This window comes from Hibiscus syriacus, unplaced genomic scaffold, assembly GCF_006381635.1.
Source record: "Hibiscus syriacus cultivar Baekdansim isolate YM2019G1 unplaced genomic scaffold, ASM638163v2 tig00111154_pilon, whole genome shotgun sequence".
Lineage (NCBI taxonomy): Eukaryota > Viridiplantae > Streptophyta > Magnoliopsida > Malvales > Malvaceae > Hibiscus > Hibiscus syriacus.
The window spans coordinates 73,716-85,711 of NW_024063001.1; positions in this window are offsets into that span (position 1 = coordinate 73,716).

Below are 11,996 nucleotides of genomic sequence, written 5' to 3' on the forward strand. Positions count from 1 at the left end.
TTCATTCCCTTCGAAGTCAAAAAACCAATTTTTCTGGTTGAAATCACCCGTTTCTGTAAAACCCTTTCCTTGCTTCATCCCACTTTGCTCGTCCAATCGTTCTACCAATTCAACTTTGAAGATTACATCTTTCAAGGCCAGTGGATTCCCCCAGACATCAAAGATCAATATTGGAGAAGAATCTAACGAAAATTACAATGTGGGAGTTGGGAACCCAATTCTCCCAACTTTCATTTCAACTCAAAAGACGAGCTTGAGTGATCAGGCCTTCTATCTGTTGGGCTTTATTGCTTGTACGGTATGGTTTTTGAGGTTACTGTGTGCTTCGGGTAGTTTTTCTTTCTGGATTTCCTTTTTAGGAGCTTTTTATTGCATAGATTTTCTGTTTTCAGTGGAATTGCTTTTACTTAGATATTTAAGAATGTTTGAGAAAAATGCTTGCTTTATATGATAAATTAAAGGGCAAATTACATAATTTCTCACTGAATTTTACTCTCTTTCATATTTTGCTCACCGTACTTTCAATTTTTCCAATTTCTTCATTGAATTTTCGAATTGTACGTATTTTTCTCACTCTGAACTATTTTGTTATTATTTTTGTATGATGTGGTATTTATTATTATTATTATTAAAATATAAAATAAAAACAATGTCCACTGTTCGTTGGCTTTGGATGCCACCATCAACCACCATAAATGATGATCGTTTGGTCCTAGATTTCATGGGTCGCTTCGTCTCGGCCCTCTGAGTCTAAATATGGTGGTTATTTCACAAGAAAATATCTCAAAACTCATGAATATTGACGGAAACATTTCGGTTTCCTCACTTTTGATCTCTAGTTCATGGACTTCAAAACACATTTTCGACAAAATGGAGGTTGGATTCGGACTCGGGGGATCGAGGATTAACGGCCCATGAAATTTGGGTCCAAAATGACCACCATCTACGACTATCGACGGTGGCATCTAACGCCGATGAATAGTGAATGACCACCGCTAATTTTTATTTTACATTTTAAATTATTTTTTATATTAAATAATAATAAAAAAATGACACATCATATGAAAATAATAATAAAATAATTTGGAGTGAGCAAAACAGAAACAATTTGAAAGTTCAGTAAGGAAATTAAAAAAATCGAAAGTACGATGAGCGAAATAGAAGTGAGAGTAAAGTTCAGTGGGTAATGATGTGTTTTACCCTAATTAAATCAATATTATTTTTTTATATAACTATCGATAGAGTGAGCTCCTAACTATTATGTCTGGGTGCGAGGTTAAGGTTTGAAAGAAGGCTAACCCAATTTAAATTATTCTTCTTTTATATGATTTGACATTCCCAGTTAAAGAAAGCAAGAAGGGATTGGATACGTAAAAGGTCTAGTTTCCACACATTGTCTTATCCTAATTTTACTTGTCCACGAACTGCTAAGTGTCACACGTATCAGCTGTATGTGCAACCATCATGCACAGCAGTAGTCATGCACAACAATTCATTTACACTAACATTGCCTGCCTGCACCCTTCTACTTTATAAATCATGCCCAACATTTAAAAAAGCAGAAGAACCCACCATTTTTAACCTTCTCTCCATTTAGTTAAGGCCAGTTCTGTTCTCCCTTACTATTCAAAAGAAATCACCTTTTCTTTAATTTGTTTCTCCTTCTAAGTGATAGTTGTAAGTTTTTTGGATTGAACGACGCAATATATTTTGTTCTCTGAACTAGGAAACTTGGATATTTGTGGCTTAGTCTTTTCTTGCTGGGAAATGGATATGATTCATTAATTCTGTTTGGAAGGGAAATGGGTTTTATTTCTTTTGAATGTTTTGCTTCTTTTGTTCATTTCTTTTGACTTTTAAGTAACGGAGGTAAGAGAGAGAGAGTTCAACGTGATCGGTGTGAACAAATACTAATAGGTGATTGATTTTTGTATTTGCTCAAGACAACATAGTGCTGGACTTTGAAGTTTAATCATAAGGTTTTTGTGTGATTCTAACATTTGTACTCTAAGAATCTGAATCTATTCTTTTGAATTTCTCCTGCAATTATTGCAGAACATATTAGAAATGTAGCTTATTGATTTGTTTTGTGTGATCAGGTTGTATGTTAAGTTAAGGTCCTGAAATATGGCAGAAGCTGCTCGTCTAATATGCTTCTTCCACGGTGAAAGTGTTAAATTTCCATGCAGAACATCGGGATTTACTCGTAACGAAAGGTTTCGCCGGAGGCAAATAGTTCACGGCGTAGTGCTATTGAAAATTCAATCTAGTTGCAGAAACTCAAGGTACTCTCAGTTAATTAAGCCGAATAAGGATTATTCTGCATCAAGGTACTTTCAGTTAATTAAGCCGATTCGGAAGCTGCGATAGATTGTTTCGCAAGTAATTCAACCAGTTCAATTGCATACATTTGTTTTGTTAGGAAGCTTATATCTCTATAATTTACATGGATGCTCAATCAGTTCCACGAAATAGGATGTGATCGGTTGGCCAAAATATTGAATCAGCTTTCTGTTTCATTAATGATTTGTTTTTTAAACTTAGGGTGTGTTTGATCCGATGTTTGATAGTTGTAATTTGTTTTACGTAAAACATTTTCCAATGTTTGATAGGTATAATTGATTTTTCTAATGTAATTCATTTTCCTAGTTTTTTTGTATTTTCTGTAAAATGTTTTATCATTTGATTTTCCGTAAAATATTTTCCTGACTTTAAAGTATAGAAGTACTAAAAAATTATATTATGTTATGTTATTTTATTTATTTATTATTAATTTAATATTTTAGTTTCATTTTAATAAAAATATTAATTATTAAAATATTTAATATTATTATAATATAATTTTAATAATATTTTTAATATTATATAAATTTGTACTCAGATATATTATAATAATATATAATGTTTAATAATTTAGTATTATATTAATAAAATAATAATAACTAAAATTAAGAATGTTCAAACGGTTAATTCGGTCACATATTGAATTGAATTACCAACCAAATTAACTGAATTTTTTTTTAAATAGTTAATCAAATCAATTTTTTAAAATATTAATCGAACCAAACTTTATACATTTTGTGTAAATTATTTTCTATAAAATTAATTATAGTGTATCAAACAATTAGTAAAAATGGTTTACACAAAATCATCAAAACATCCTAAAATATTTCCCAAAAATTATTTTTCAGAAAATGTAATTTATTTTACAAAAAAAAATTTAGGTAATTCATTTTACGTAAAATAATTTTCATGTAATTCATTTTACGTAAAACAATTTTTAAGTAATCCATTCTATGTAAATTATATCTCAAAAACTAATTACAGTTTATCATACGCTTAATCTGCAACAAAGATATAAAGCAAAGAGTAATAATGTGTGACATACCTAACGCCTAACATGTATAAAAGCACTAATGAAAATAATAAAATATTCAGGGTAAACTATACCAAAGACCACCCAAATATATCCCATTTTCATTTTGACCATCATTTTTTAATTCTTATCAATCAGGCCACTCAACTATTTAAATGCATTCAATTAGGCCACTTGCCGTTAACATTTAACGGAAGTGTTGATGTGACAGTTAATAAAATTAGTATAATTACATATTTGGTCACTGTTACTTATATATTATCTCAATTTGATCCTAAATTTAATAAATTAAAATAAATTTAATATTCAAATCTGACCATGTCACGTGCCACTAATATCAAATATCATGACACATGTTACCACCTGATTAGAGGATTTTAATTTATTTTAATTTAATATATTTATTTTTATCAATTAGAGGGTGATACGTGTGACCCTATGGTGTAAAGAAAATTAAGAGTGGTAAAGGAGCACAAAGGATTTTAACCAGTAATCATTGGGGGAGAAGGGAGGAGTCCAACCACTAGGTCAAGTTCATTTTTTTTGTTTAAAATAGACTATATATTGTATATATATCTTGTTTCATAATATGATCTTAAATTCTTAATCATAAAATATTTTTTATCTTAACTTAAATATTTAAATTTTATTCTTATAAAATTTTAAAATATATTTTCAATAAATTAAGAAAAATAATAATAAAATATATATTATTTTTATAGTTAATAATTTAAACATATATTTTAAATATATATTCTTAACTTAAATAATAAGTTTGGCCTAATTTAAACCAAATATATTTTTTTTTGTTTAAAATATTCGAACTATGCAATCTCCAGATGGTTTGCTGTTGGTTTGGATGATGAAAACAATGACACTCTTGCGGCTCATCTGAAACCAGCTTCAGTTGAATCTATCGAGAGAAGAACGGTTGAGAAACCTCTAATCTTGGTGAAAAATAATTCAGATAAAGGTTGCTGGTACACCATTGCCTAAAATATGAGTAAAGCTATTTCTTATATTGTGGAAAACTTTTCTTAAACTACATCAATTTTTTGTCCCCAATTTTTGTAGATGAATCAAAAGGGATCCCGTGGTTGTCTATTGCAAAAAAATGTGCTGCCAGACCTGTTATCTTCCTTTGAAAAGGTGAGGGCTGAAACAGAATGCGAAGATTCGAAAGATGTAAAGCTGTCAATGGTGGCTAGGGTTGGCAAAATACTTTTTCAAGGGTAAGCATTGATCGCTTTGTTTTGCTTCATCAAGAGATATTGTTGAGTTTTAATGGCTGCTAGTGTCATGTCTGCTAAAATATAGTACATTATTGAGTGTTTTAAGTAGCCATTTGTCCTTGAAGGAGGTTAAAACAACGCTGTTTTAGTATTTTGTTACCTACTATAATATCTAAAACATGTTTATATATATATGTGGTGCAGGAGCCCTTCTGTCAACCTGGAAAGTGTCAGTAAAGATTGCATTAGTGAGACGGTGTTGAGGAATTTGAGAAAATTGTTTTACTCAAATGTTCCTTCTTCATACTCGGAAAACATTATAGCTGAAGTTGCCTCAAATATTAGAGTTGATTTTGCAGATACGAAAGATATATACTACTTGAGGGTATATTTTCCCACTTAATTATACTTTTTATTGCAATATAATTGATTATGTTAGCTATTGAATGATTTAACCTGTTTATGTGTAGTTGTCTGATAGCACACAGCCAGCTTCAACCATTTCGTGCAAATGTAGATTAAACGATGATAAAAAACTCCAGCTTTACAAGGCAAGTCTTCCACTACCATAGGCCAAGATATGCACCAAATGTTGACTCTCCTTTTTCAGTCTCGATTTTTATCTGAAATTATGGAATGCATCAACATATTGCCATTTGTGGAGGCATACCATGAAACAGATTTTTTTTGTGTGTGTGTGTAGGTAGAACTAAATCCGGTACGTGACATGGTTATAGACATATCATGCCTGGATATGAATCTCGATTTGAGGTTGTTGATGACCCACAAGAGAATCTTAACTTCTATGACTGTAAGTTAGTTTGGATTCTTCTAGTCTCTAAGGACATTAGTTTTATCAGCTCACTTATTTCGTTTACTCTTCAGGAAGATGAGATGCAAAGCTTTCAAAATCTGATTGATTCAGCAGTCCTAGACCCAGAAGTGAAAGGTGGGTTAAGATGGCCCTTCGGAAAAACATCAAGTGGGAATAGATACAATGTCGTTGGTGTTTGGCACACAATGACTAGTGCTTATGAAAACTCATCCATAAGACTCAAGGTACGACATGCCGACCGTTTTGATTTCAAAACTACATACGGGGAAGCATCAGAGGAAGTTTACTTGAAGTTGAAAGGAATCCTTTCAGGACTGACGGTAAGCAGCACTGCTTTCCGTTTTCCCCATTTCTTTAAACGACCCCGAATTTTATCATGCAACCTACAGACATATTGCTTGAAGACAGATGTGATTATGTAACATTACTTTCAATTTTGTTTTCAGGAGCAGGATGTTGAGGAAGAAGTGATCTTGGACAAACTTAAAGACAACTTAAGTTTGATATGGCAACACTTCATGAGCTGTGAACCTTTTCTAACCTAAAAGAATCATGATGATGATCTTCCTCTCTTCACTTAAAATTCTCACTTTCTCTTAGCTGTGTTGTTTCCGGATTTTGTTGTAAAACGATAGTAATAGTTTGATCATGGCAAGCATCAACTAGTGATATGCCACAGTGTGCATGTATATGCTGTTTTGAAGTATTGTGGAAAGTAATAGTCTGGTTTTGCTTTCTTCCTTGGTTGCAGTTACTCCATATATTGTTTCACTTTCATTTTCGTTCAAAGTTTGTGTAAATTTAAGATATATCCATCATTATATCATTAAAAATCAATTTAAAATTTCTCAACTTTGCTTTGATAAGTAAACTATGCAGCCCATTGGGTTTGGACTAATTTGTCAAAGCCGAACTTAAAATAGAATAGTACTCGAACCAGTTCAGTTTAAATGTCCGAACTTGGCCACCGTCTGGACCGTTGTTTCAGATACAAAGACACCATTTGTTTCCTAGAAGTTTTCACTACCAAAAGCATTCATTTCTTTGACTCAAACTCTCATCTTCCAGATTTCACTCAAATGAAACTCGGTCTCTTTTTAAACGCAAACCCCAAAGCGAACACTTCAGTTCCCTTCATTTCATTCCCTTCCCTTCGAAGTCAAAAAACCAATTTTTCTGGTTGAAATCACCCGTTTCTGTAAAACCCTTTCCTTGCTTCATCCCACTTTGCTCGTCCAATCGTTCTACCAATTCAACTTTGAAGATTACATCTTTCAAGGCCAGTGGATTCCCCCAGACATCAAAGATCAATATTGGAGAAGAATCTAACGAAAATTACAATGTGGGAGTTGGGAACCCAATTCTCCCAACTTTCATTTCAACTCAAAAGACGAGCTTGAGTGATCAGGCCTTCTATCTGTTGGGCTTTATTGCTTGTACGGTATGGTTTTTGAGGTTACTGTGTGCTTCGGGTAGTTTTTCTTTCTGGATTTCCTTTTTAGGAGCTTTTTATTGCATAGATTTTCTGTTTTCAGTGGAATTACTTTTACTTAGATATTTAAGAATGTTTGAGAAAAATGCTTGCTTTATATGATAAATTAAAAGGCAAATTACATAATTTCTCACTGAATTTTACTCTCTTTCATATTTTGCTCACCGTACTTTCAATTTTTACAATTTCTTCATTGAATTTTCGAATTGTACGTATTTTTCTCACTCTGAACTATTTTGTTATTATTTTTGCATGATGTGGTATTTATTATTATTATTATTAAAATATAAAATAAAAACAATGTCCACTGTTCGTTGGCTTTGGATGCCACCATCAACCACCATAAATGATGATCGTTTGGTCCTAGATTTCATGGGTCGTTTCGTCTCGGCCCTCTGAGTCTAAATATGGTGGTTATTTCACAAGAAAATATCTCAAAACTCATGAATATCGACGGAAACATTTCGGTTTCCTCACTTTTGATCTCTAGTTCATGGACTTCAAAACACATTTTCGACAAAATGGAGGTTGGATTCGGACTCGGGGGATCGAGGAGAAACGACCCATGAAATTTGGGTCCAAAATGACCAACATCTACGACTATCGACGGTGGCATCTAACGCGCGATGAATAGTGAATGACCACCGCTAATTTTTATTTTACATTTTATATTATTTGTATATTAAATAATAATAAAAAAATGACACATCATATGAAAATAATAATAAAATAATTTGGAGTGAGCAAAACAGAAACAATCTGAAAGTTCAGTAAGGAAATTAAAAAAATCGAAAGTACGATGAGCGAAATAGAAGTGAGAGTAAAGTTCAGTGGGTAATGATGTGTTTTACCCTAATTAAATCAATATTATTTTTTTATATAACTATCGATAGAGTGAGCTCCTAACTATTATGTCTGGGTGCGAGGTTAAGGTTTGAAAGAAGGCTAACCCAGTTTAAATTATTCTTCTTTTATATGATCTGACATTCCCAGTTAAAGAAAGCAAGAAGGGATTGGATACGTAAAAGGTCTAGTTTCCACACATTGTCTTACCCTAATTTTACTTGTCCACGAACTGCTAAGTGTCAAACGTATCAGCTGTATGTGCAACCATCATGCACAGCAGTAGTCATGCACAACAATTCATTTACACTAACATTGCTTGCCTGCACCCTTCTACTTTATAAATCATGCCCAACATTTAAACAAGCAGAAGAACCCACCATTTTTAACCTTCTCTCCATTTAGTTAAGGTCAGTTCTGTTCTCCCTTACTATTCAAAAGAAATCACCTTTTCTTTAATTTGTTTCTCCTTCTAAGTGATAGTTGTAAGTTTTTTGGATTGAACGACGCAATATATTTTGTTCTCTGAACTAGGAAACTTGGATATTTGTTGCTTAGTCTTTTCTTGCTGGGAAATGGATATGATTCATTAATTCTGTTTGGAAGGGAAATGGGTTTTATTTCTTTTGAATGTTTTGCTTCTTTTGTTCATTTCTTTTGACTTTTAAGTAACGGAGGTAAGAGAGAGAGAGAGTTCAACGTGATCGGTGTGAACAAATACTAATAGGTGATTGCTTTTTATATTGCCTCAAAACAACATAGTGTTGGACTTTGAAGTTTAATCATAAGGTTTTTGTTTGATTCTAACATTTGTACTCTAAGAATCTGAATCTATTCCTTTGAATTTCTCCTGCAATAATTGCAGAACTTATCAGAAATGTAGCTTATTGATTTGTTTTGTGTGATCAGGTTGTATGTTAAGTTGAGGTCCTGAAATATGGCAGAAACTGCTCGTCTAATATGCTTCTTCCACGGTGAAAGTGTTAAATTTCCATGCAGAACATCGGGATTTACTCGTAACGAAAGGTTTCGCCGGAGGCCAATAGTTCACGGCGTTGTGCTACTGAAAATTCAATCTAGTTGCAGAAACTCAAGGTACTCTCAGTTAATTAAGCCGAATAAGGATTATTCTGCATCAAGGTACTTTCAGTTAATTAAGCCGATTCGGAAGCTGCGATAGATTGTTTCGCAAGTAATTCAACCAGTTCAATTGCATACATTTGTTTTGTTAGGAAGCTTATATCTCTATAATTTACATGGATGCTCAATCAGTTCCACGAAATAGGATGTGATCGGTTGGCCAAAATATTGAATCATCTTTCTGTTTCATCAATGATTTGTTTTTTAAACTTAGGGTGTGTTTGATCCGATGTTTGATAGTTGTAATTTGTTTTACGTAAAACATTTTCCAATGTTTGATAGGTATAATTGATTTTTCTAATGTAATTCATTTTCCTAGTTTTTTTGTATTTTCTGTAAAATGTTTTATCATTTGATTTTCCGTAAAATATTTTCCTGACTTTAAAGTATAGAAGTACTAAAAAATTATATTATGTTATGTTATTTTATTTATTTATTATTAATTTAATATTTTAGTTTCATTTTAATAAAAATATTAATTATTAAAATATTTAATATTATTATAATATAATTTTAATAATATTTTTAATATTATATAAATTTGTACTCAGATATATTATAATAATATATAATGTTTAATAATTTAGTATTATATTAATAAAATAATAATAACTAAAATTAAGAATGTTCAAACGGTTAATTCGGTCACATATTGAATTGAATTACCAACCAAATTAACTGAAATTTTTTTCTTAAATAGTTAATCAAATCAATTTTTTAAAATATTAATCGAACCAAACTTTATACATTTTGTGTAAATCATTTTCTATAAATTTAAGTATAGTGTATCAAACAATTAGTAAAAATGGTTTACACAAAATCATCAAAACATCCTAAAATATTTCCCAAAAATTATTTTTCAGAAAATGTAATTTATTTTACAAAAAAAATTTAGGTAATTCATTTTACGTAAAATAATTTTCATGTAATTCATTTTACGTAAAACAATTTTTAAGTAATCCATTCTATGTAAATTATTTCTCAAAAACTAATTACAGTTTATCATACGCTTAATCTGCAACAAAGATATAAAGCAAAGAGTAATAATGTGTGACATACCTAACGCCTAACATGTATAAAAGCACTAATGAAAATAATAAAATATTCAGGGTAAAATATACCAAAGACCACCCAAATATATCCCATTTTCATTTTGACCATCATTTTTTAATTCTTATCAATCAGGCCACTCAACTATTTAAATGCATTCAATTAGGCCACTTGCCGTTAACATTTAACGGAAGTGTTGATGTGATAGTTAATAAAATTAGTATAATTACATATTTGGTCACTGTTACTTATATATTATCTCAATTTGATCCTAAATTTAATAAATTAAAATAAATTTAATATTCAAATCTGACCATGTCACGTGCCACTAATATCAAATATCATGACACATGTTACCACCTGATTAGAGGATTTTAATTTATTTTAATTTAATATATTTATTTTTTATCAATTAGAGGGTGACACGTGTGGCCCTATGGTGTAAAGAATATTAAGAGTGGTAAAGGAGCACAAAGGATTTTAACCAGTAATCATTGGGGGAGAAGGGAGGAGTCCAACCACTAGGTCAAGTTCATTTTTTTTGTTTAAAATAGACTACATATTGTATATATATCTTGTTTCATAATATGATCTTAAATTCTTAATCATAAAATATTTTTTTATCTTAACTTAAATATTTAAATTTTATTCTTATAAAATTTTAAAATATATTTTCAATAAATTAAGAAAAATAATAATAAAATATATATTTTTATAGTTAATAATTTAAACATATATTTTAAATATATATTCTTAACTTAAATAATAAGTTTGGCCTAATTTAAACCAAATATATATATATTCTATACATTAAGAAAAAATAATAAAAATATATATTTTTATAATTAAGAATTTAGATATTTTAAAATATTTTAAATATATATTCTTAACTTAAATAATAAACTTAAACACACACATATATATATATATTCGATAAATTAAGAACATAATAATAAAATATATATTTTTATAGTTAAGAATTAAAATATTTTAAATATATATCCTTACCTCAAATAGTAATCTTGGCCTACTTTAAACCAAAAAATATATATTCAATAAATTAAAAAAATAATAAAATGTATATTTTTATAGTTAAGAATTTAATATTATACTAGGAAATAAGATATATACAATATGTAGTATTTTTTAAACTAAAAAATGAACTTGGCCTAGTAGTTAGATTTCACTCTTCTCTCCCAATGATTATTGGTTCAAATCCCTTGTGCCCCTTTACCACTCTTAATTTTATTTTCATCTTATTGGTTGAAACTAAATATATTATATTAAAATAAATTAAATCCTCCAATCTGGTGGAAACAATTACCATCTTTGGGGTTTTTGGCATTTGATCTATTATTCAGGGTCTAACAATAATAATTAATGGTTTACCAGCTCCATAAACAACCCTGTAACGCTCATATATGAAAATGTCAACTTCTTTTCTTCCCTCATCCTTATCAAATAACTCAATTTCCTTGTTGTCCATTAGGCCTTGAATTAAACCCCTAAATTCGCAATTAAACTGAATCTCATTCCCCTCTACTTAATGGTACTTGAAATACGATCCAAAATCAATGGGCCTTGGTTTCAGATTACACTCAATCATACCGGCCTCACATAGTTGCTTGAATACCTAGTTAAGAGGGGATTTACTTTCAGCGACATTCTTCTTCAATCTTCTATCACCATTATCACCAACCATATTCACTCCTTGTTCTCCGTGATTTGGTAATGGATAAGTATTTGTAGAGGTGAATCGAACTTCAGATTCTTAGCGTTGGTCAAATTTTGTACTACCTTCTTAAAGGCCAAGCAATTTTCAATGCTGTGCCATGGGACATTAGCATGGTAAGCGCAATGTGTATTCGTATCGTACCATCAAAGATACGGGGCATAAAGAGGAGTCAAGTGATATGGTCGAACCATATTCGCTTTTAACAATGAGGCATATATTTCTGCATATGGGACTGACACTAGTGTGAAAATCAATCTTGTAGCTTCTCTCATTGGTTCATTGTTCTCCTTTGT